The sequence below is a fragment of the Physeter macrocephalus genome, chromosome 18, assembly GCF_002837175.3.
Source record: "Physeter macrocephalus isolate SW-GA chromosome 18, ASM283717v5, whole genome shotgun sequence".
In the NCBI taxonomy this organism is placed as follows: Eukaryota; Metazoa; Chordata; class Mammalia; order Artiodactyla; family Physeteridae; genus Physeter; species Physeter macrocephalus.
Window position 1 is genome coordinate 1,628,736 of NC_041231.1, and position 22,098 is coordinate 1,650,833.

General features: G+C 57.5%; 1 protein-coding gene across 1 annotated transcript in view; it reads right to left on the reverse strand.

Annotated features, from left to right (window-relative positions):
• Positions 1-22,098, reverse strand: part of SHANK2 (SH3 and multiple ankyrin repeat domains 2) — a 464,476-nt gene that overhangs the window by 283,217 nt on the left and 159,161 nt on the right. The window lies entirely within an intron of this gene.

Genomic DNA, 22,098 nt, shown 5'->3' on the forward strand with positions numbered 1-22,098 from the left:
GGGGCCCCCCCCCCGCGGGGAGGCCACGGGCGGGCGGGCGCCCCCCCCCCCCCCCCCCCCCCCCCCCCGCGACGATCCAAGGACCCTCCGGCTGGGGCTCCGGCCACTCCCGCTCAGAGGCGCCCGGGGCTACATAGCACGCACTGTGCTTCGCTGATTTTCATTTTAAAGAAAAAGCCAAGTGCTCTCCAATGCCGTTTGTCCGCCAGCTGATGTGGGGAGCCAGTCGAGGAGATAAAACATCCCGGCTCCAGATAAGCCGCGCGCCAGACCCGTGTTAACTGGGCGGCCGGTGCCAGCCTTCTGGAATTTCTGAACATGACCCAGATTTCCGCTGGCAAGGATCACACACAAGGACCCATTGCTTCTCTGGCTCCCCCGCCCCCACTCCCCCTTGGAGGTAATGACCCTGGAGAAAACAGGATTTCCACCCACCCTCCTTTTTTTTTTTTTTTTTTGAAACAAAAGAGAGATAAAACAAACTGCAGCCCAGCCACGGCTCGCCCTAATTCCAGGCAGCTGATAGAAATGAGCGTTTTCAGAGCCTCGTTGCACGTTTCTTAGAGGTCCGGGAGACACAGGGAGAGGCGACAGGGCGAAAGTTCTGCCCTTGCAGGAAACACAAAGGGAGGGGCCGTGGCTGGCGAGCCCCACGGCAGGTGGAAAGGGGTTATTTCTACACAAGGAGAAAGGTCTTCCCGAGAACTGAACGGAGCATCCCAGGGAGCGGGCTCTGCCACCCGACGCATCTGCTGCTGGGGCTGTAATTAAGTGTGTGTTTTTTCTGTTGCTAAGAGAACTGCTTCTGAAATTCGGAAAAAAAAAAAAAAAAAAGAGCGAGCGAGAGAGAGAAAGATGGGATGAGATGAGGAAAAGCACCGGGAACCTGTAAGTTGAATTCCATATGGTCGACATGCTTTGTGTCAACAAAAATGGCAGCGTGAGAAGCTCTGGGAGCATCTCCTCACGGGATGCCCAGGCTGCCGGGGTGTCTCACTGAGCGGTCTCTCCAGGGTAGCGAGAATGAGGACTGGGGGCCCTGTACCAGCCGAGCACTGGAGCACCATCCTCCCCGCACCCCCACGACGCCCCATCACACAGCTCGGAGCTGCCTCAAACCCCGCCCCGGGGGGCCCTCCCCCGCCATGCCAGAGCCCAGGCCATTTCTGAGACCTGCCCCAGGAGACCATCGGCCGCTGGTGCAGTTTATCAACAAAGACCCCACGACCTGCCCCTCACCACTCACGTCCCTGGGGGACAGAGGTGGCGCTGGCACAGCTGGATGTCCTTGGACCTTGGTGCAAGGCTGAAAAGCTTCCAGAAGCATCTCTCCCGGATGCAGAAAGCGTCACCAACAGGCACACAGCTGCTTCCACTTGGGGAGCCTGCAGCTCTGCCACCGGGTTCACTTGCCAGGGGTCTTCAAGGTGGGGACGTCTAGTTTATCGGGGGGGTGTTGGCCATCTGCCCCGGCTGGGACAGGATGCCACAGTGACGGTGAAACTAGGGACCTTCCCCCGGAGGCCGGGGCCCTGCCATGTGGGTCCCGAGCGCTTGCCCAGCCCAGGAAACCCTCTGGGGAGTGGGCGGCTCTGCGGTGCTCAGCCCTCCCTCCGCCTGCTAGTGATAAGACGCTGTTCCAGAGCGTAAGCCTCCTCCCGCACCAAGTCCCCGCGACAGTCTTTGCTCTGGCGCTGCCACCTTTGCTGTCAGCAGAGAGTGCGTGTGTTCCGGGGTTGATGGGCGGCAACCTCGCCAAAGGCCTGAGGTGCCGGGCCATCGCCGGCTCCCCTGCTGTGGACCTGGGGCGGGGCCCTTGCCCCCGTGCTGGGAGCAGAACCAGAGATGCCCAAAGAGCATTTACCCGTGGCCCAGGTGGGACAGCCCCCAACCCGCCTCCCCGTCACTGTGTTCGGAGTGACCCTCCTGGTGCGTTTGTCCACAAGTAGGAGCAGAGTCTGGGAACGATGGGGCCCTCCCGGCTGCCCACCCGAGAGGTGAGCCTTGCTGAGACAGACCCTGTAACCAGGAAACAGGCTGGCTGGCCCCGGGCAGAGGGGCAGGCGGGGCTCTCCATCACCCCTCACCCCCCGCCCAGGGTCCACGTCCCATCGCGCGTGTGGACCCGAGCTGTGCGGGCCCAGGGGATGCAGCAGTGGTCAGGACAGAGAAGATTCTGGCTCCCTCCCAGGCTGCATGAGGGGCGGGGTGGGGGCATAAGAGCAGACTTTGGACATAACAGAATTTGAGGAACCCCAGGAAACACCCCTTAGCCGAAGGATTCCCATTCCAGACACCTTCAGTTCTTCTAATAAGCAGACAACTCTTCCGATCACCCTTCCAGGAATCTGAGCAAACAGTTCACCAAGACTAGGAGCCAGAGCTTAGGTTCATGTGCAGACCTACTGTGTGCCCGGCCCCACGGACCAGGCTCTGCCCCACAGAAATCCTGCCGGGGTTTGGGGAGGAGGTGGTCCATTCCTGACTTCACCCACCTCGCCCGTGTAAAACCTCCTCGCCACTGGCAGGCATGCTCTCCTTGACTACTTCCAGCAACAGGGAGCTCACTACCTGTGTGCTGGCTCTGCACCCATGTGCACCAGTCTCCTTTACTGTCACACAGACAACACGCCCGCACCTGCCACATACTAATTGGAAGGGAAAGCCGAGGCATTCGAGGCACAGACTTCATCCCAACAAATAAAGTAGGTTTGGAGGTGTCGGAGCCCAGCCCAACGATGGCTAAGCTTTCCTCCCATCAACTCCTAGACCCTTTCTTCCTACACGGGGTCCTTCACGGAGCATCCAAAGTGACCATCAGAGGCTGGGCTGGTCACATTCCTGCTGACTGAGGTTTGGTTTCAAATGGATTTCACTCCAAACGAGGGGGAGAAGGGAGAAGAAGAATTCTGGGTCCAAGCTGGGCTGGGGTGAGGCGGGTGGCAGGTGGCAGGGGGTGGGGACCAGGATGCTACCTGGTGAATCTGTCTACCTGCTCACCCACCCGTCCACCGCAAAGGATAAGTGAGCATCTTTTGAGTTGGGGCCTGTTTGAAAGACAAAAAGGCAGGAGGAGGGATTAGATGGAGGCCCCCCAAATCAGCTAGCTTCCAGGAAGGAAGAAGGTCACCCCAGAAGGAACCCCAAGCTGTCAGCCTTCTGGCCTCCGGCCCTTTAGCATCACCTCAGCCCCACCCAGCCCGAGTCCAGTGCCAGGCCCTCGGTAAGAAGTAATAAATGAATTATAAACGATGCGTGGCACGGCCCCGTCCTCCCGTCCGCCCCATACCCCACCCACCCCGACCTGCACAGCTTTGGCCTCTACTCCCCCTGCCCCCACTCGCTCTGACTGCCTCCCAAACCCTCACTGTCTAAGCCCTTCATTTGCCACGTCTTTTGACAACTGCCTGATAACAGGCTGAAAATAATTTCATTTTTCCTATAAAAAAGGCTCTTCGCACATCAGAACATTTCAAGACGCTCTGAAGTCCTGGCAGGGAGGATGTGCCAGGTGTTATAAACAAGCCTGGTGAGAGTCTGCGGGGCCGGCGGGTCTCAGGAAGGTCGCCTGCTCGGCGTGGACAGTCAGCCCACCTGTCCTCACCGTGCCAGCCGGCGGGGAAAGAGCCCCATGAGGGGAAGTGGGCCAGCATCTGATTTAGGAGCTGGCTCTGTGTCTTACTGCTTGGCGGCCATGGGCTGGTCAGGCACCCCGGCCCTCGGTTTCCCCATCTGTAAGGTAGGAATAACCCAACGCATTCCCAGTGTTGGCTGTGGGATCACATAAGTCGTGTTTAGAGCACAAAAAGGGGGAGGTCAGCCTTCTGGGGTCGAGTCCCAGCCCCTTCACCTCCCAGCTCTGTGACCCAGGAAAGTCACGATAAATCTCTGTACATTCATCTCCTCTTCTATCAATGGGGATGTGAATGGTGTCGCCACACAGGAGGTGAGGATCAAATCAATATCTGTAACAGTGTCTGGACTTGAAGGTTGCCATGGCTAAATGTGCAACTGCTAAATAAATACATTTAACTAAAAAAAAAAAAAAAATCTGTGAGTGAATACCAAGTCAATCTACCCGGCCCCCACCCTGCCTCTGTGTCTGTGATAAGCCCTCCGAGGTCCCTCAGAATGCATTTACATGGCCTCTTTGGGTGCCGCCTCCTCCAGGAAGTCTCCCAGATGGATCCAGTCACTGGAGAGACCCCCACCCAGGGCCGCCAGGCCAGCAGTCCACCCTGGGGACCTTCCCGGCTCCAGGGAACATCAAGCTTCCTGAAGCCAGGTCTAGTGTCCAGCTCCCCTATCGTCCTGCAAACGGGGTGTGCTCCCACTACTGTGGACGTGAGTGAATGAATGAACCGGAAAAGAGGGAGGTGGTGAGTCCAGCTTCTACTTTGTTCTGAGTGTCCCCAGGCCCTTCTCCAGGCCCACCAAGCTGGTCTCCTTGGTTGTACTGAAATCGCCTCCCTTCTCTGCCCCATCCTACCTCCATCCACCCCCATGTCCGCCCAGGCCCTGCGCGATCCTAGGAGGCCCAGCTGCCCTGCGGGCACCAGAGAAGGACCGCCCTGCAGGGCTCTCACCCAGTCCCCATGGGCAGACGCGCTGGACATCGGTCAGGCCAGTGTCCTCAGTGTCCTTGCTGTGTCTGCAGAGTCCCCACCCCCCGTCCTGCCTGTCTGCGGGTGGGGGGAGCTGGGGCTCATTCTTTCAGCTTTTGCGCTGCTGCCGGGGCTCCAGGCAACCCGAGGCACGGCCAAGGCTCTGATTCCGGAGGAGCAACGCCACGGGGCCGGTGGGCGCGGGCTCAGGGCGGCGCCGGCTCCATGGAGCAGCCACGCGTGGGCTGGTTACCAGGCTGGCCACACAGCTCGCAAGCCTGGCTCTCTGGCCCCCTTGGCACACTGAGAGCCACCAAAATCCTTTGGGACCTTCCTCGTCTTCATCAACAGCCAGAGTGATCTCTTCAATAAGACCCTGGCTGACCAGCTGGCGGGGCTGGGGCTGGGGCTGGGGCTGGGATGTGAATGTCTCCAAGGCCCTGAAATCCCGGAGACAGCGGCTGTTTCCCTTCTCTTTCCAAGCGGCCTGGGGATTCACTCAGGCCCCGCCTCCTATTTGTGGTGGGGCTGGAGAAGGGACAGCTGGCTGGGATGGAGACAGGGGCTGGGTAAGCAGGAGAGCTCCTGAGTCTCTCTCTGCCTTAATGCAAACTTGCGGAGGCGGCTGTAGCCTCTCGACAGACAGGAGCCCCATGGGCAACTGAAAAGAGGAAACGAAACTCCAGAGGGTCTCAGTGGCCCACCAGCCCCGCCTTCCACTTCATCTTACAGAAGCGAAAACCAATCGTTGAAAAGGAAACTGTGTGTGCGAGAGCCTTGCCCAGCTCACCAAGCCAGGATCAGGGAGGCAGCAGGTCCTGGGGGGCTGTGGGCTAGACCCGGATTCTTCCTGCCTACTCCACACCTGATCCAAAATAGCAGACCTTGCTTCCTTTCTGCGTTGCTTTAGATAACTGCAATTTTAATATTAGTAGGCAACATTTCTCCATCTCACAATAATTGTTAAATGAATCATACTTTTATAAATAACAGGAGATATAAAAAGGCGTCTCAGCAATAATGCGGGGTTATCTTTGAACAAAGATGTAGGTGTCTGCAGGATTTGTAACGTTCCCGTCAGCTGGGGCCACAGAGGGAAGCTTTGCTCCTGGAGGATCCATGGAGGCCCCTGGATAGTCGGCTAAGGGGCACCGATGAGGGGGCTTCAGAACCCCCCCGGGGTGGGGGTCTCTCCCCAGGTGGTCAGGCTCCCTGCTGATGGTAGCAGGGGTCAGGGGCTCCGGCAGGGGCTACCCACCAGTCCTGACGCAGTGCTTTAGAGTCAAGACCAAGGTCAGAGCAGGGACAGGGAGAGGAGCTTTGGAGGGTTGAACTGGGGCTGACCACACAGAGGATGAGGGTCCCCATGGTGCATTCTGGAAGGACTGCAGACTCCAAACCGTGCCTTTGCCCCTCCCACCATGCACCTTCAGCCTGTGCCCCGGAGTCCCACAGAGACGCTGCATGCCAGGCAAATGCTCTCCCCGGGTGGGCTGGGGCAAGGGGCAGCGCTGTGGCTTAATAAAGAAAGCAAGAGCCACCCTGGGTGGCCCTTCTGAGAGCCCAGCGACGGGGGACGTCTGGACTTCCGAAAGGGGAAACTGAGGCTCAGGGAGCTGAGACAAGTCACCAGTGCCCACCCCGTCCAACTGCTCAACGGAACCGCCCTCAACGCCCAAGGCCAGACATGGACACCTCTTCCAGAAGCCTTCTGGGTGCCTGGACACTGGGGACTGCACTGCAGGTGCCAGGACCCCACAGAGTGAACCTCTGCAGCCACGGACGCCCACATGTCTCAGGACACACTGAAAAGTTAACCGCACACAGAGCGACTTGTTGAAAGGCAGCCCCTGAGCTGGCTGGAGGGTAACCAGAATGACCACGTGCTAGAGACAGAAGGTAATCTCCCCCAGATTCATATGCTGAAGCCCTGACTCCCAGTGGGATGGTATTGGGAGCTGGGCCCTTTGGGAGGTGATTAGGTCATGAGGGTGGGGCCCCATGATGGGATTAGTGCCCTTATAAGAAGAGGCAGGGAGAGACATCTCTCTCTGCCACATGAGGACACAGAGAGAAGGCACCATCTGCAAACCAGGAGGCAGGGCCTCACCGGGACCTGAACTGGGAGGCACCTTGATCTTGGACGTCCAGCCTCCAGGACTGTGAGAGATAAATGTCTGTTGTTTAACGTGCCCTGTCTGTGGTGTTTTGTTAGAGCTGCCTGAACTTCAAAGACACCGCACGTGGCAGGCTGTGTCGCTCTCCCTTACAGGCCCCCAGGGGTCCTCACGCCATCACCTCCGCTCCCCCTACTTCTCCACACAGCCCCTCCCCCCACAGGCCCCTGCCAGCCCCTCTCAGGTGCCCTGAACACCCCTCTGGGCCTCACCTCTGCTGTGCCCCCCACATGGACTCCTTTACCCTCCTCTCGAGCTGGCTTCTCTAACTCCCCTCCTTCAGCACTCACTCTCGAGGTCGCCTCATCCCAGAGGTGTTCCTTGACCATCCTTTCTAAAAAGGCAACCCTCTTATTCTCTCTCTTAGCCCCTTGTTACTTTTCCTTCACTGCACTTCTCAAAAACTGAAATCAGGGCTTCCCTGGTGGCGCAGTGGTTGCGCGTCCGCCTGCCAATGCAGGGGAACCGGGTTTGCGCCCTGGTCTGGGAGGATCCCACATGCCGCGGAGCGGCTGGGCCCGTGGGCCATGGCCGCTAAGCCTGCGCGTCCGGAGCCTGTGCTCCACAACGGGAGAGGCCACAACAGAGGAAGGCCCGCATACCACAAAAAAAAAAAAAAAAAAAAAAACCTGAAATCACACCATTTGTGAGTTTGCTTATATTACCGTATTTTATCCATAGGGACTGCATCTGTCTTATTCACCACTTCATCACCAGAACACAGCTCAGCCTCCCACTAGATACCTGTGCTTTTGTACCTTGATTCGATAAATGAATAAACGAAAGAATGGCACTTTCCTACCTCACATCCTGGACTTTGTCATTGAGGCTTTCACTGTGTTTGTCTCATTACATGAAATATCTGTTTCTAGAACTCTTCCCACCATGAACACCTCCACCCCACAGCGGGAACCTTCTGGAAGGCATGGGTGGGGGAGGGGCTTTACACAGGATACAACACAAGACCCGGCACCAAGTGGGAGCTTATAAATACATGTTCCAGTTATTTTAGGTCCTTGTCTGCCTATTAACATCTGGGTTGTCTCTGGGTCTCCTTCTGTTAACTGAGGTCTCCTTTGATTACATATCACGCTTTCCCGCTTCTTTGCTTGTCAAGTCATTTTTGATTCTATATCAGCCATTGTGTTTGACATGTTGTAGAGACTCTGGGTCTTGTTATCTTCCTCTGAAGAGTGTTGAGTTCCTCTGGCAGGGAGTAAAATTATCAGCAGAACACTTTGTCCTGTGAAAGCATGGCTTTTAGGCTTTTTGGGGAAATCTCTGTTGGCGTGGTCCTTATGGGAGGTCCTGACTGCTGGGGCCCTTCTTGGGCTCTGGCGGAAACAAACTCCTCTAACGAGACAGAACGTAACTACGCATTGTCTCCCCTTGGCTCGTTAAGCTTTAAGCTACTGTGTTCCACTGGGACCCCTGGACTCTCGTTTTGCACATGACAGTTCAGAAGTCAGTCAAGGATTTGAGGGGGATTTATGTGCAGATTGGGGGCTCTCCACTTTCCAGCATCCCCCCACCGTTTCCAGCCACCCAGGTGGCCCTGACCCTGACCTCCAACTGCTGGGTCCTCAACCCAGAGAAACTCACTTTGTATCAGGGAACCCCCTCATTCACGTGGGTCTCACCTGGAGGACTCCCCTTCTGTCAAGGGTCCTGGCCCCTCTGGTTCCGTCTGCTTTCAGTTGCCTATCGATGGCTAAAAGCAGTTGTTGTTATTTTTATATATTTTGCCTCAAGTTTGTCATTGTTATATCAGCAGGAGGGTTCGTCCGACCTGAGCTGCTCTGACGTTATTGGAAGGTAGAAGTCCTGGGTTCAGAAACATATATTAAGCAAATAAGCATCTCCCCAACTGCCCACCTACATGCACGCGCAGTACGTGGCAGTGAGTCCCTGATCCCTGTGTCTCGAGGCAGCAGGTATGTCTGTTGGGGAGATGGTGAGCGTGTCAAAGCAGAGACAGGCCGCAGTGAGGAAGCCTGGGTGTTCCTTGACCACTGACCGTGGAAGCCAAGACGTGCAGTTGTTCCTGGCACCGCGGGTGCCCTTGCAGTCTGGTGGCAAGGATCACAGACACTGGGGAGGGTTTGTTTCAAAACAAGAGTCCGCCTTGGAAGATTTCAGGCCCCCACCTTTTAGACCAAAGTGTTAGCGGATCGAAACCTGTACAGGTGCCGGGATGCCCGGAGAATGAAGTGCTCGTGACAGCCCTGAGTGAGCATCGCGACGGTCCCCGTGTCCGTCCCACCTGGGTTCAAGCCCTCGCTAGCAGGTCCGAAGGCAGGCTTGTATTCTGGGAACTAACTAAGCCTCGGTGACTGATTTCAGCTTCAAATGAATTCCTTCCCGGGCCGAGCCGGCGGCAGAGCTCGATCAGGTGCCACCACCAGGCAAACCCCAAGTCCAGGCAGAACCCAACCACGAGGGGCAGGAGGGGAGAGCAGACTCCGGTGGGCCAGCCGGTGGGCCGTGGCCTCGGAAAGTAAGGTGAAGACATGCGGACGGCGGCTGTGCCTCCCAGGAGCGATTTGAGATGAGCAGGAGGAGGGCTCTGAGGGCGGAGGCGGTGGTCGTTTCTCCAACGTTAATACCCGCATCATCACCGTAGCCCCCCACTCTGAACGCCCACCCAGCGCAGCCCAGGGCCGGGCCTGTCGCACGTTCCGTTCTCTCAACAGCCAGGTGAGGCGGGTCCTTTCACGCCCATTTTACGGACGTGAAGATCGAGGCTCAAGCGGTGCCAGAACTCACTCAACCCCGTGCCCTTCACTCTGGGGCAGCGCTGGCCTCACTCCCACCTCCACCTCAACGTCAAAGCCAGCCAGTGGTGTCCCGGCCGCTGGACAGGAGGGAGTGGGGTAGACCCTGCAGGGGGAGGGCAGGGGGCTCACCTGGGGGGCAGGTGATGCTGAACGGGGAAGTCAACTGACTCACCTGTGTGTGTCCTGATCCCACCTCTGCTTGGCTGTGGGTCCCACCTCCCCTGGGCCTCAGTTTCCCCATATGTCAAATAAGGGGTCAAGTAGAATGTCCACTAAAAGTCCTTCTGGCTGGCAAACCCGAGGACCTGTCAGCTCCGTGGAGCATCCTTCTCCAAGAGGAGAGGGGGTTCTTGGAGGTGAGTGGCGCGATTTCGGGAGAGCTGGGCAGCCACACAGGGAGGCTGGAGCCTGCAGGCCACGGGCCCCCCCCGACCCCGGCAGGCCGAGGACAGAACCACAGCATCTTCAGGGCTGCTGGGCAGGGTCCCACTCGGCCACCTGGGCCCTGGGGTACCTCTGAGACTCAGGTCAGGCCTCCCCAGGTCAAAGGGACTTGATGGATTTCACCGGGGCCCCACAGACACCTTGGCTTGCTCTGTTCTCTTGCAGAAATGTAGAAAAGATGTGGGATCCAGAAATAAGACAACAGTCACCGCAACAGCAAAAGTGGAAGCAGGAGACAATGACTGCTGTGCGTGTCTCATATCTGTCCCTTCTCCCCAAGACCGTGCCAAGTGGCGACTCCTCCCCGTTATGCACTGGAGGACCCTTGAGGCCCAGAGCACTTCAGTAACCTGCCTGAGGTCACACAGCCTGTACATGGCGGGGGGGGGGGGCCGGGGGTCTGCCCTTAGCCCCATCCCTGACCCAGCAGCTGATACTGAACCCAAGCCCTGCAATTCGATGTCCCAGAAGGGCCTGGAATTTCAGCCCTGACCTGCGTGCTTGCACCAGCCCCCGAGATGTCACCAGACCCTCTGCCTGTCCTCCTCACTCACTGGGCGAGCCAGCTCCTGCAGGATGAGGGGCCTGGCGGGGGCGGGGGAGGGTTGGGGGGTGTCTACCTGTCTCTCCTGTGCTGTTTCCTACCTGATCCGGGGTGTCCAGGCGACACACCCATCTACGTCAAGTCTCAGTGGCTGCCGCAGCCTGGGAAGCCGTCCCTGGAGCCCACCCCACCCCATCCTTCAGTCCCAGAGGGGACCACCCACTGCCCTATCAAGTGGTCCACCTGCAACCACAGCCCTATTTCCCGGCAGGGTGCCATCCCCGTGGGACTTGGCCACCTTCTGTGTGACCCCCATTCACTCGGGGCTCCTGCAGGAGGGGGGGACCTTGTCTGTCTCTCTCAGGTGCCCCGCTGCCTGCCAGGGCCACCACTGCTGCCAGACCACAGCGGGACAGCAAGGCTTCAGGTGATGCTCGTGTAGCCCTTGGGGACTCCCAAAGCACTTGTACATATCCAACATCTCATTATGTCTGAAAAGACTTTCAAATCACTCACTCTTTTCAAATTAGAAGATAGTTTTGCCTTCCCTTGATTTGGGGCCAACACACAAGCTGGAAAGAGAAGGCCATTCTCGGGGAGGAAGCACCTTTTCCCTTTGGGGCAGCCCGGGCCGGCTCCCGGAGACACCGTGGGCGGTCCCGAGGCGGTCAAGATGTGGGCCGCAGAGCCCCAGGGCCACAGTGGCTACTGCAAGGGCCCTGCCATCCGCCAGTCCTGGTTGCACCTGTGCCGAGGTTTAGCTGTGTGACCACAGACAGGCTGAATGACCTCTCAGAGCCTGTAAGTGGGGCTCTGGTGGCGGCCTTTGCACATGGCCTTCCAGAGGCCCCTTCAGTGGGAGAGAAGTGGGAGGAGGGGAGGGGCCTTCAGCCCTGCACCCCCGGGTCCTTCGGCCAGGTGCGGGCACCTCTGCATACCTTGCTGACCTGAGTCCAGGATTCTCTGCTTCATGGGACCCGGCTCCTCCTGGGAGGCAGGGGCTCACTCACTTCATGCTCAGGGAAGAAGCCAAGCCCTGTCTCAAAGCTGAAGGAAGCTTCGCTGTAAGGCTCAGGGGTCAGCAAGCAGGGCTCCCACCACCAAGAGGCCCAAGAGGTGGGCAAGGTCCCTCCATGCCACACCTCCTTGAGCGCCGTCCTTCAGGCCTGGGCTGGGAACCAGGGGACTGCATACACATGTCCCTGCGCGTCCACCTTCGGCCCCTAAATTCCATCTCCTTGGATGAGGGGCTGTACCACCCTCATCTTCCTCCTGGGCTGGGAGATCGGGCCTCAGTGAATCCTTCCCCAAAGACCCCTCAGCCTTCCCTGGGAGGAGCCATGAAGCCTTTGCACCCCCCGTGACTCCCCAGGTATGTGCTGGGAGAGCGCCCCGAGCTGTTCAGCCCTCTCGACGCCCAGCCCGGCCGGCCTTCCTCCACGTCTCTGGACAGAAGGAACCTCCAGCACCGTCATCCCCACTAACCCGCCCTCCACGGCATCAGCTCAGCTCAAGAATACTCTGCTTAAAAAAAAAAAAAAAAAGAAACCCAGCAAATGCCCCATTTTCCTAATGGGGTCAGCAGAGCACTCCCTTGTGCAGAACTCCAGCTGTTCAGCCACCACCAGGCTGTTCTGTTTCTGCCTGACATGGTCATGCAATTCCGCTCTCTAAACTCCGAGTCTAGCCCACCATAAATAGCCACTTCTTCGAGAAGAATATTGTTTTTTTTGTTTTAACATTTTTATTGGAGTATAATTGCTTTACAACGGTGCGTTAGTTTCTGCTGTATCACAAAGTGATTCAGCTGAGACAAATATTGTTTAAAATGCCACGCACACTTTCCAGTGTGGCACAGACTTGCCCACGTCCTAGGATTCAGACACACCCGGAACAGCTGTGGAGGTGGACTGGGTTCTGCATTCTGCCCTTCAAAGTACCACCTAGTGTCCCAGCGGTATGGGTCAGCCCACTGCACGTCACAGCATATCCGGTGAGTCCACATGGCAAATTCCTCAGAGTCAGGCTGAGATGGTTTTCGGCTTCTCGCTTTTATAAACAACGCTGCCGAGAACATCTTCACGCGCGTAGCCGCGCCCCCCCCCCCGCCCCCGCTTCCTCTTTCAAGTCACTTCCTCTGACTCTATTCCCAGGAGCGAGTGGAATTGCCAGGCCGAAAGGTCTGAATGTTTCTATGGCTCTGGATACACTTTTGGTAAATTGCTTTCCCCAAAGAGTTATACCAGTTTCTACAAATGGGCAATTGGAACCAAATATTCTCTTAAAAGGAAAAAAAAAAAAAAAAAAAAAAAAAAAGAAACCCAGCAAATGCCCCATTTTCCTAATGGGGTCAGCAGAGCACTCCCTTGTGCAGAACTCCAGCTGTTCAGCCACCACCAGGCTGTTCTGTTTCTGCCTGACATGGTCATGCAATTCCGCTCTCTAAACTCCGAGTCTAGCCCACCATAAATAGCCACTTCTTCGAGAAGAATATTGTTTTTTTTGTTTTAACATTTTTATTGGAGTATAATTGCTTTACAACGGTGCGTTAGTTTCTGCTGTATCACAAAGTGATTCAGCTGAGACAAATATTGTTTAAAATGCCACGCACACTTTCCAGCGTGGCACAGACTTGCCCACGTCCTAGGATTCAGACACACCCGGAACAGCTGTGGAGGTGGACTGGGTTCTGCATTCTGCCCTTCAAAGTACCACCTAGTGTCCCAGCGGTATGGGTCAGCCCACTGCACGTCACAGCATATCCGGTGAGTCCACGTGGCAAATTCCTCAGAGTCAGGCTGAGATGGTTTTCGGCTTCTCGCTTTTATAAACAACGCTGCCGAGAACATCTTCACGCGCGTAGCCCCCCCCCCCACCCCGCCCCCGCTTCCTCTTTCAAGTCACTTCCTCTGACTCTATTCCCAGGAGCGAGTGGAATTGCCAGGCCGAAAGGTCTGAATGTTTCTATGGCTCTGGATACACTTTTGGTAAATTGCTTTCCCCAAAGAGTTATACCAGTTTCTACAAATGGGCAATTGGAACCAAATACTCTCTTAAAAGGAAAAAAAAAAAATCATTTCTGGAGTGAGAAACAGAGAAAATGTGTCTCAACCAGGCAACGGTACATTGAGAAAAGCAAGAATATCAGCGTGCTAATAAGAGCGCTCGTACCTGGAGTGGCTCATCAGAGGGGATGTGATCCCACTCTGAGGGGCACACCACCGCCAGAGGGTTTCTCCTTCCAGCAGAGGAGTGAGTGGGCTGTGGTAACACCAGCCCCTCCAGGTCACCAGGCAAGTCCATGAAGCTTCTCCTGTTTGGCTTCATGAACTTCCCAGGGGTCTGCTTATCAGCACAGACCGAGCTGATGACACCGGCCTTACTGGAGCGGGCACCCAGGGCAGGAGGCTGTCATGGCCCCAAGGGCACAGGCGGAGCGAGGGAGATGCAGGTTATGACGCCCCCGTGTCACTCGCACAGACTGTTCCCAGGAGTCTGAGGCAGGATTCGGAGGAAGCTGATGAAACTGAGATGCCATTAGAAACAGGACGTAAGTGATGAAGGAGAGAGAGACGCCCAGCGAAATTAAGAATCAAACAGGTGGCCCTGAGTGAATGAATACACATTTCCCATAATTACAGAGAGATGGAAAACAAGGGACCAGAACAAAGGAGCAAAATGCAGTGCGTTTCCAACTAGTTTGCAGAGCGGTCTGAAAATAGATGCAGTTCGAGGTGGTGCTGGACTGAGCTCGCCAGCGCTTGACCCCGCGCTTCCTGCCATCGGACTGCAAGCAACGCGCGGTGGGCAGGAAAGCGCACAGATGGTCCCCGTCTCCCGCCGGCAAAAAGGTGGCCTAGGGCAGCGGCCAGGAGCCCAGGATACCATCTGGGTGCACAGCAACCCTGAGACCGGAACCGGGTTGCGTGGCTTTTGCAAAGTGGAGAGGCAGGGAGGGGGATTGGAGGGTCTGGGACGTGCCTTTGGGAGGACGGCAGCCCTGTGCAAAGTCAGGGACAGAAAGTGGGGGAGGGACCTATCCATCTGGGCAGAAAAGGACGGCGCTACCCTTCGGTGGGCTTCCTGGGGGAGATATCTGAGCCCTCAGGGTCTCAGGCTGCTCATCTGTGAATTAACAATAATAACAATGGTGATGGCGATGCTGGCTGACACTGACCCGCTGCTGGCAAGGTCCCGGCCCTGCTTTAGCGCTGCGCGTGCGTGCGTAATCTCAGCACCAGAGCCACGAGGAGTAATACCATCCCGCTGATACCAAGGAGGCAACTTCAGCTCAGAGAGGGTCAGTAACCCGCCCAAGGTCACAGAGCTGGGACGCAAGCCGAGGCCCGGAGTCCGCTCTCATTTAAACCCGCACACACTCCGGTGCCTTGGAGGACCTACCCGCAGTGGGTGCCATGGGCACCGAATGGGTGGATCCAAATGTGGAGCCTTTGGTGCATTTCCTGGTGCAGAGGATGTGCCCCGGGCACGCGATGGGATTTGGGAATTTGTCTGGGTTTGCAAAAGAGCACTGCGCCAGGGGGCCGGGCCTCCTTCTCCGCTCTGAGGAGAGGTGTGACCTCAGCAGGGCCAGCGGGGCCCTGGAACAAGACGGCTGAGCCCTTTGCTTCATGGGTGAGGGGTGCAGGCTGACGCAGGAGGGGGCCTCCACCCCACACAGGGTCTATGCGGCCCTCGGGGAGACTGAGACACCGGCCTCTGCTTTAGGTCCCATGAGCCGTCCCGTGGAGTCAGGGCTCCTCTGGCAGCTGGGATGGGATGTCCTCCCCTCCGTCAACACCACTCTGATGACGGGGTCCCCCAACGCAGCCTCGTCCCCCAGGGCAGCGCCTCTGCTCCGTGTTCTTAAGCAAGAAAGCAATGCCAGGAAGCACAGCCGTCCACCCCAGAATCTGCTGTCGGTGTTCAAAATGAGGGGCGTGCCTGGCTTCCAGATCACGTGCGGAGGAGGTGACCGCCCCTCACCCCACCCGACACAGGCGTCTTGAATTAACTTCAGATTCTGCTAGAAAGGGGCCGGGCAACAACGCCCTGCCCGAGCGTGTCTCTGCCCGCGGCCACCGCCACACCTGGTCTCGCTCTATCAAGCGCCCAGTCCCCACCCTCGGCCCCCCATTAACTCAGCCCGGGGCTCGGGTTCACACATGCAGCGTCTGAGCCATCTGAACGCGCCCGGGGTCTTCAGATAAACGAACTGACTCGGGGACTCCCCTTCCCCGGTGGTCCAGGGGTGAAGACGTCGCCTTCCAACGCAGGGGGTGCGGGTTCGAGCCCTGGTCGGGGAGCTAAGATCCCACATGGCTTGCGGCCAAAAAAACCGAAATATAAACAGAGGCAATATTGTAACAAATTCAATAAAGACTTTAAAAATGGTCCACATCAAAAAAATCTTAAAAAAAAAGAAAATGAACCGACTCGGCTCTGCCACCCCCTGAACCCTCGTAATCTGGCCTCAGAGTGGGTCACCTGGGAAGGTGTGGACCAAAGGTGAGGGCAGGACTCAGGGGGCGCCGGGGCGGGGCGCCGGGGCGGGGGAACCGGCCAGCGCGGGGCATGGCTTCCTCGCGGCTCTAGCAGGCCTGGCAGGGCCCGGGTGCAGGAGGCTGTGCATGCACTTTCAGCTGCTGGAAAGAGCGTGTAGTCCGTGGCTCTTCATTTTACAGCCCACGAAGCAGAAGGAGGGGCCTCTCCCAGGACAGCATTTCTCCCCGAGTCTCTTAGCTACGGCAGTATTATTACGACTTCCTAAAAAAGAAGCCAGCACCCTGGATTTCTAAATGAAATTTGATTTTAAACGCCGCGACTAGTGACTGTTTTATAGAAATGTGTCTTAAGGTCCGGGTAGAAGGAGCTGCTGTGAGCCGCCGGGAATTTGGGGGCTGGGGGGCTTGAATGACAGCTGCTCCGTCTCTGAGCACCCCCGCAGGGGGAAGCAGGCACCCCCTGCCCACCCCACCAGGCCCAGCACAGTCACACGGCGGCCTTGGTGTTGACTCAGTGCGGCTTTTTTCCCAAAGTGACCTGGAGGCAGATGGTGCAAAACAGGTTCCATAGTCGAGTCTGGGAAACACCAGGTCGAACAAAGTCAGGGAGCAGTATCTTTACGGCGGGACCCACCAGGGCCTTTAACGTTCTAAAGTGCGTCCCGAGGGTCCAGGAAGGGTACAAAGCGGGCAGTGTTTCCAACGGGATTCTGCCCCAGACCCGTGTGTTCTTGCAGAACAGCCTGGAACTCACTAAGAACACCCAGGACTCTGCACGCGTGATCAGGGCGCAGGCGGCAGGAGGCGCAAGCTTCCCACGGTGCACCCGGGGTGCGATCGCTCTCACGTGCAGAATCAGAGCCCCCGACTCATCCCACGGGGCGAGCCTGACCCCAGCCCCTTTGGAGACCACCAGGAATCAAACGAGTACGTGATTCTAAGAACCAGCGCCACAGGGACACTCAGGCCTTCTGGCCCGGTGGCTCTGCTCGGGGCTTTATATCCCGGGAGGCCTGAGCCGCGAGCACGGGTGGCCAGGGCGCCCAGGCCACGGTCAGTGCTGCAAACAGGCTGGGCCGAGCGCTCGGGGCGGGGAGCAGGCCGGGCACGCCCCCTGGGTCGGCGAGGACGGTGAGGCCGTCCCCTCCGTCGGGGCTGGCGGCCGAGGCAGGCCTGGCCAAGGAATGAGGGGCCCGGCTGGGGCAGAACCACACATCCACCCGAGGCAGCCCCGGGCAGGCGATCTCACCTCCGGGCCTCGGTTTCCTCCTCCTCCAAACAGGAAACACAAGTGCTCGAGTGAGGATGAAACGGGCTGACACACACGTTAGCTATTCCTGGCCCTTTTCTCCCTTTGAGAGTTCTTCTCGTGGCGTTTATGCGGTCAGAAGGCAACCAAAGCAACAAACAGGCGACGGGAGCATCACGTCAACTCCACTGCCAGCCGCCATTTATCCAGCCTTCGGGCTGATGATCGGGGTAGATATTTCATTACCTTATCTCCTTTTTCGAAAGATTATTTTTAATGATGGTCAAATACACACAGCATAAAATCAACTATTTCTGGGAGTCCCCTGGTGGCCTAGGGGTTAGGATTTGGCGCTTTCACTGCTGTGGCCCGGGTTCAACCCCTGGTGGGGGAACTGAGATCCCGCAAGCTGCGCGGCATGGCCAAAAAAAAAAAAAAATTTTTTTTCACCATTTCTAAGTGTACAGGCCAGTGGCATTGAGTACATTCACACTGTCGTGCGGCCATCCCCTCCATCCATCTCGAGAACTTCTCCATCTTCCCAAACGGACACTCTGTCCTCATTCAGCACTAACCCCTCCACCCCCTCCCCAGCCCTGGTCCCACCATCTACTTTCTGCCTCTCTGGGTTGAGGGCCCTAGGTCCTCCTACGCGTTGAATCGGGCAGGAGTTGTCCTTTTGTGACTGGCCTGCCTCACTCAGCATGTCCTCCAGTTTCGTTCATGTTGTAGCAGGGGTCAGAATTTCCTCCCCGATTCCCTTGAATCTCCACAACAGTGTCAGGAGGTCGATTCCCTTGAATCTCCACAACAGTGTCAGGAGGTCGATACTCAGATGGCCAGAGGGGCTCAGAGAGATCAAGCAACGTGCCCGAGGTCACACAGCTCCACCTGGGACTTGGCCCTGGACGTGTCTGCTCCAAGCCCCACCCTGGCACTGGCCAGCCTCACGCCCACGAGGAACAGAGGTTTTCACTGAAGTCTCCCTGAATGAGAAGGCTGCATTCACCGGGGGGGGCGGGGGTAGGCGCGGGTGGTCTACCCCGTTCCCTCCTACTCCCCCAGGCGGTGCCCAGAGCTGCTGAAGAAGCCGCAGGCACCCGTGGAAACCGTCTCTGCTGAGGAACGTGTGGCCTGGCTGCTCCTGGTCGTTCTGCAGGATCCCGGCTCCGAGTGCCCCCCGCCTGGCACGTAACTGGGCCTGCAGCTCAGGCGGGTTGACAGGGATCACAGCTGAGGGGCTCAGGGCGCCGCCCAGAAGGACCCTGGCAGGCCGTTGAGGTTGTGGGGAGGTTAAGGAGGAGGACCCGCGGGGCCGGGTCTGGACGGGGGGCCCCAAGCCCGAGCGTATCCTCCCGTCACGTGGGCGCACTGCCGCTGTGTGCCCCGGCTCAGAGCGAGGTAACGAGAACGGGGCTGTCTGTGCCCTGAAGGTGCACAGGTGTGGCTCTGGCCCCTCCAAGAGGCTCTGGGCGGGACCCAGCCCGCAAGGGACTGTCAGCCCCCGAGCAGAATTACCGGACCCTCCCGATCACGCCCGGGTCTCCAAAGAGGCTCTGGGCGGGAGGGCGGGACCCAGCCCGCAAGGGACTGTCAGCCCCCGAGCAGAATTACCGGACCCTCCCGATCACGCCCGGGGCCCCAAATTGTCCATTCCACCAAGCCCTTCCTCTCCAACCCTTAGATCCAAACCCCAGAGCCTCAGGGGGAAAGGACAGACCTTCCTCTGGAAAAGACTGCCTCAATAAAGGCAAAAGAAAGGTCTGGCGTGGCTCGGGCTCCTGCCTGTCCCCCCTTTCTGTCCTTCTATCTTCTTCTGTAACAGAACCTGGCCCTTCAGCTGGTCACCTGGTCACCCAGAAAGAAGATGGCATTTCCCTTCTAGGAGGGAGCTGTGTGGTAAGGTCCTAGCCAACAAGATGCAAACGAAAGCAATGTTGCCATTTAGGAGAAGTATCCTTACAGGGTGGGGACATGCCTGCCTCCTACTCCTTTCCCCTTCTGGCTGATTAGAATGATGATGTGATGGGTAGAGCTGAAGCAGCCACCTCGGACTATGAGGGAAACTGGGAATGAAGTCCACAGAGAGCGGAACAATGAGATAGAAGCACCTGGGCCTCAGACACCATGGAACGCTGCCCCAGGGCCGGAACACCTAACTGAAATTTTATTGGAAAGACAAACTTTTGAAAAATTTGGAACTAACTGGTTACTCACAGCCAGATCTCACCATGACTATTAGAGGCTGGCAATGCTGATTTTCTAATACCCGAGAGAGGAAGAGCAGAGTCATTAAGAGCTTTGGGGCCAGTTGGACCAGAGGGTGAGGCTCAGCTCCCCTGATAATACCGAGTGGGTGCAAGGGTCAGATCCCCGATGGCCCCCATAGTCTGGTGGAGAGACGGACTCCTAAACAGATAATTACAATACAATGTGATCAATTAATAAAAACCACTGACCCAGGGAGCTCTACCAGGCCTTATGTGCCAGTTCCTACATCCCTGAAAGTAATAAAACACAGTTCCTTTTAAAAGCAAGACCCTATAGGCCTTTCTGCATGCTGGGGAGCAGGAATCTGCAGGGCCCGCTGACCCGGGGGGAGAGCTGGGGGGCGGTCCGCAGAGGAGACAAGGGCTCCGGTCCAGACACGACACACTGCTACGTGTCGGAGCGTGTGGCCGGCTCTCATTTGGAAGGCGCCCCCTGGGAACGCGGGGCAGGGAAGGCTAAGGGCGTAGCCCTGTGCGATGCAGGCGGGGGGCAGAGGACAGTGGAGGCAGGAAGGACTGAGGCTGTCCCCCTCGAAGATGGCAGCAGGGTAGGACCTCGCTCCTCCGTGAAGCCCAGGTCTCAGGGGGGTGCGGGGTGGCGTGTTTTCCTTGAGACCCACACCCAGGACAAGTGTGTGGATAGGAAGGGCCCAGCACGGGGTCCAGGGAGGTGGTGGCTGCCTTGGCGAGGCCAAGAGCCAGCTGGTCTCCGCACCCTTGTCCACAAGATGAAGCTGATGTCCCCTGACCCAGCGAAGCAGGAGGCTGTGGGAGCCGTGACTCAGGCACGCTTGGGGGCGGGGGGGGGGGTGGTCCCGGGGGCCACGGCTGCAGTACCTCTGGCACCTGACGTTGGGTGTGCGTGGACAGAGAGAGGCTTGGCAGGTCCGACACGCCCTGGAGAGCCCGTGGGATGGAGCCAGACCGTTTCAGGGAGTGGACTGCAGAACCCCAGCTGGGCGGGGCTGGACCAAGGGTCCCAGAGCCTGCCACAGCCCTGATGCCCAGAGCTCTGAGGGCTCCGGAACCTTCCACCACCCCAGGGAACATTCCCCGCCTAAGTGGATGAGCGTGGAGCAACGCTGGAGGCTGGGGAGCAGCTGGCGGCATCTCTCTGCTTTCTTTTCTTTTCTTTTTTTTTTTTTTTTTTAAATTATTTTTTTCTTTCTTTCTTTTTTTTTTTTCTCTGCTTTCTTAATGGGCCAGCGGGGACCCACGTTGCTCCCTCTTGGCGGGCACGACACCGGCAGATGTGTCATCCAAACAGCACCTGTCAACTTGGAGAGTGCCTCGTGTGGGATGGTTTCTGGGCGCCTTCGTGGCTCCCAGTTAAAGGAGGAGGTAAAACTAAAACATGGGTGTGATCTCTGAATCCGTGTCCTGGCGCTGCCTCAACCTGCCGCGAAGTGGGCGGCTCCAAAGAGCAGGAGTGGATTCTCCCACGGTTCTGGAGGCCAGAAGTCCAAAATCAAGGTGTCAGCAGGGCCGCACCCCCTCTGGGGGCTCTGGGGGCGGAGGCTTCCTGCCTCTTCCAGCTTCTGGGGGCTCCAGCGTCTCTCGGATTGTGGCCGCCTCCCTCCAGCCTCTGCCCTCCCCCCCATCTTCTCTGTGTGCCTATCTGCATGGCTCTGTGTCTGAAGCCCCCGCTCTTCTCTTACAAAGGCGCCAGCCAATGGATTTAGGGCCCATCTTAATTCAGTGCGACCTAATTTTAACTGAACTAATTAAATGTGCAAAGACCTACTGCCAAATAAGGTTACATTTGGGGGTTCTGCGTGGACGTGAGTTTTGGAGGGGACGCTATTCAACCCGTCGCGATCTCCCAGGAATACGACGTACCAGTGTAGACAGTGATTATCTCAGAGGGATGGGGATTTGGGCGATTTTCACATGAATGTATATTTGTGTAATTTCTGTGAAGATCAAATATTAACTCTCTAAATCAATAAATACATTTTTGATACAGAGCCGAATTACTGCAAGTCCCCAAGGCCCTTTGTTAACCATCACGTGAAGGAAAGCTACCTCCACCCCCCAATAATGTTGGCGTAAATCCTGGCGAATCCACCCCACGAGAAGGTGACCAGCCGATGGTTCAGGAAAGCGTGGTGCCTTACACTTGTGGCCGCCACCGCTACCCAAACGAGCCCCCGGAGAACACAAAGTAAGGAGCTCGAGGGAGAGGATGAGGAAACGGGCTGAGCGGGCTGCAGAGCCAGCTCTCTGGGGACCCCAACCCGGCCTTGAATCTCCTGCCTCCAGGGGGCCCTCTGGAGCCGGGGAGGGGCGAGGCGCAGACCCCAAGGACAAACCTCCATCTCCCTGTTCAGGGATGAGCTAGGAAAGGCCCTTCTGGAAAGGGAGCTGCAGGAGCTGCGGCTGGAAAACGGACGGACTCACACTCGGAAAGGCTCAGCCCCCGGCCGGCAAGCACAGCTGTACAATCCCGCTCCGCTCCCCCCTGGGAGCAGCTGACACGGCAGCAAAGCCCCCGGGCCCTGGCCAACCCATCCTGAGAGGGGACGGGAC